We start from the raw sequence: 4279 nt of genomic DNA on the forward strand, positions 1-4279 counted from the left end.
TTTCCTCTACCTTAAGCGCAATTGTTCGGCATGATTAACTGGCATTAATGTCAAGTGATTCTTATTTCATGAGAAGGAATTGCAAAGGCAAGTGTTGATAACTTTTACAGTATTTTCCTGAAAGCTTAAGGAATATATAAACTGCAACACAATGCAGCTTCTCTATCAAAATACTGAGTAGTCTCTTGCAGCAGTTTCTGAAGGCAAAACAAAAATGTGGCAGAGACACTCACTTGCCAGTCTCACTGTGATTTTTCAAGCCCCCATTGGTCGTTAAAGGAGAAAACACCGTGTTGGTTCTAAAGTCAGGAACGGAAGGAATGATTTTACAGCCACTTGAGTTTATCTACCTGAGCCAAGTGACACAGGATAACTCATCAATCTCACCATCTTTTCCCTAAGGCGTTATCCTGATTTGGAGAAGAGAAGGCTGGAAGTACTTCTGCAGAGTTTCTTTAGCTCCAACTTCAGACCCAAAGCCTCTTGTTCTTCAGCTTTACTTAAACCCAGTCAGAACTCACGGCTCCAGACCAATGCTTTTCTGCCTTTTTGACAACAGCTCACAGAAATATCTTCCACACTGGAATCAAGTAAAAGTACATAGCTGCAGTAGAAGTTTAACAAACAATATTTATCTCTAATACTGAGCACCCTCTGATTTTTTTTCTTTTTCTTTTATTTGGTGTCATTATTTTAAAATGCTGGTTGAGACCCATAAATTGTTTCTGTGACCACTAATGGGTTGCCAACTTCAGTTCAAAAAATACTGCTCTTAGCAATACTGGAATAATCTTTACCCATTCCTGGATATGAAACCTCCTTGAAAATTGGCTAAAATATGCACAAACATGATAGCTCATGCAGATATGTTGATCTTTCTGAAACATGGGTGGAAATACTTTTCTGTTGCTGCACTTTTGACCTGAGCTTTCCTGGTGACTTGTCAGGACTGATGTTTCCACTTGCCAGAGGTTCAAAAGCTCTGCTCAAAATGGGCTTGTTAATGTTTCCACTTGCCAGAAGCAAGTTCAAAGGCCTTTCTCAAACTAGCTCATTATGACTTGGGAGATAAGTGGGTTCACCTTTTGTAGAGAGCTATTACTATGAATTATTTTTCCCTCTCCTTATAATCTCTTCCAGTACAGTTGTGGTAAAATTATAAAAACAAAAGTTGATTTTTTTTTTTAAGAGGCAGGAAAATCATACCATTCTATAGAATACGATGCAAGGAAAATATATCGAATGATTCTAGAGAATCAAGTTTTTTCTATAACCATTTGTATTCAGATATTTTGTAGCTAAAAATATACTGATTTAGTAAAATATGCATATTGAAAATTATTCCCAAACCTCAATTACTGCCTGGCTTATTTACAGAAATTATCACATATTTTTAATAACAAATGTTTTATAGATCTTGAGTTATTATATTTCTACTTTGTTTATAGTACCTTGTGATCTATAACATATTCTTGTTTTTGCTATGTTGATTAATATTACCAGTTAATAATGATAATAATATTCTCACAACAACCTCAATGCCTCAAAGGATAGGTACTTTTGTTCCGATTATGGAGTAGAAGAAAGACAGGAATTGACCATAGCAAGTGAAGTTCCTATTGTAACTTTGCTTGTTACAGCTTGGTGATCCTGGACAAGTCGCTTGATTTCCTTGTTAAACATGCAGGATGTTCTAGATTTAAAAGAGATAACAGAGATATTTAAATTTAATTGCTGGGCTCAGCAATGAGAGCACCTTAGGTCCTGGGATGTTTGTTGTGCTGAATCTGAATGAGGGGCAAGTGGGTTTTTAAGCCTGCACAGCCTGCTTTCCTTCCCTTTTTTGAGACTGCCTTTATCTTATTTAATGCAATTTCTAACATATTTAATTTAACGAAGAAAGAAAATCCAGAAACCTAAGTCTGCATCAGTCTACATCTAAGTTAAGGAAATGAGAAATCAATAACTCTACATTAGGAAGAAAGAGAGGTTAAGAAAGATTAATCTCCGCTGATTTGGGGATGTGGTTTTCCGGTTTACCTAACCCATATTGGTTTCAAACTGTTGCCTTTGTTTGCATTCTGCTAAGAATAGATGGCCACTAAAGCCAGGAAACAGGATCACAGAGAGGAAAACAATATGCCTATTGCTCCCCCACATGTATCATCGATTTCTGATAAAGAATAAGGAAGTCATATCTCATTAAAACAAATATAAGAGATGTAAGTTTTTCTGGGTTTTTAGCAAATTAGTGTGTATCTACTTCATGCCAGGCATACCTATTGCTATGTGCTCTTTGTATAATGATGACGTGATTATGACGGTGGGGATGGATAAACTAACAGTTACTGAGTTCTTACTATGTCCCAGGCATTCTCCTAAATGTGTGTGGATATTAACTAAGTTAAATCCCCCAACAATCTACAAAAGGTCACTATTATTATCCCATTTTATGGATGAAGAAATTGAGGCATAGAAAGTTTAAAGAACTTGTCCAAATTACACAGTAGTAAGTAAAGAAGCTGGAATCAAACCCTCAAAAGCTGACTTCAGAGGCCAATCTTTATACCATTATGGTTATGTTCTCTACTTAATCCTTACAATAGCCCTCTAAGATAAAGGCTAAAAGGCTGGTTTTATCATTCTATAGGTAAGGAAACTGACACTTAGAGAGGAGATGGATCCTAAAATATTGCTACAAAATTCATAAGTAGGTTTCTTAGCTAGAATTTAAGCCAAGAACTTCTGACTTTAATCCCCGACACTTTCATTTATCTAACATATATATGCACGAGTATTATCTCTCTCTCTCTATATATATATATATACACACACATGGCATGTACATGTATATATTCAGTAGTAGAACACAGAAGAAACCTAAGGAAATCTATATAATGAGACAAATGGAATGTTTGCTTTTATAATTGACAAACTCTTCTTCTAGTTCTGTTCATTTTGTTGAGAGAAAGGAATTTTTAGAGTCAGAAAAAAAAAGTACTTTTTTTTCTGCTCTTTAATATCTTACAACAAAAATTCTGGGACATCCTTTATCATACCTAGGCTATAAACATCAAATATATTTTAAAATATTCTTGAGTAATAAAATAGTCACCTTTATGATAGTTCTATCAATTCAGTACTCAATTAAGATACTCTGATTTAATTGATCCCCTTTCTACAGTTCAGAGTAATAAAGGCAAACATTTGTTTTTTATCTTTTACACACTGCTCATACCTGACATCCACAATACTGAATATATTGGTCTTCATTTAAAATTCTTGTCTTAAGGGATCAGCCTCAGCCAAATACAACATTCAGATATGAACACACTCCACAAAATAAGACATACTTTGTTTCTAGAAGAGTATCGCTGAAATGGAATGAACTTATATAAAAGAATTAAGAAGGCAGATGTATAGATAACCCCTCCCTCACCCTAAATATTTTCTGAAGGAGAAGCTGATGTCTAGTGAAGACATTCAGCTCTTTTCACTGTATCACCCATCTTTTCTGTCTTAGATCTTTCTCAACTTTTCCTTAAACTCCCTTGTCTCAATGTTTTAACCACTTGACATGCAATGGTGACCATGCCGGCAGAAACGACTGGTGTGCTGACCAAATTTTGTGAAAGGTCACAATACTTGCCTGAAGGCTCAATTTTAAGTTTCATTGAACAGAGAATTTCTTTCTACTCATTGATGAGGATAAAGGGGAAAAATGGCCTTAAGAGAGTCATGATTTGTTTTTCTGCTTCAGAATGTTGACAAAATAACAACTGTGTCATCTCCCAGTTTATCTCCTGGTAGGACCAGTGTCCTGAGGGAGAGGCCAGAGAAGGAAGGGTGCAATCTCATGGCAATCTTGTTATCTGTCTGGAAAACCTCTGTTCCCTTCGCTTCTCCTCCAACGTTTCTTTGTTAAGGCAACTGTGTGATATGACCATGGGGCTATTTTATAGCTCTTCCTCAGACTTGAAGCAGATCCAGTTTTCCTTGGAGTTGGCTTTGTTCATAGCAAGTATGGAGGGAAGTTTTGCCAAGTAGACGTTAAATCCAGGGTATTTCTAGAATGAATTAGACTGACCCTCTAGTTGAGAACACAGGGATGGGTTGACTGTCCCATTCATATAAATACCTAAACTTACAGAAATCTAGCTATTGCACAACTAAATTAATTAATCAAATAATGGTCAAGGAACGAACTCTCTACCTCCCTCCCTTCCTTCCTCCTTTCCTTCTTTCTAGTCCAAAATCAGAGCAAGCTAGAATATAGCTA

The sequence above is a fragment of the Phacochoerus africanus genome, chromosome 1, assembly GCF_016906955.1.
Source record: "Phacochoerus africanus isolate WHEZ1 chromosome 1, ROS_Pafr_v1, whole genome shotgun sequence".
Taxonomy (NCBI): domain Eukaryota; kingdom Metazoa; phylum Chordata; class Mammalia; order Artiodactyla; family Suidae; genus Phacochoerus; species Phacochoerus africanus.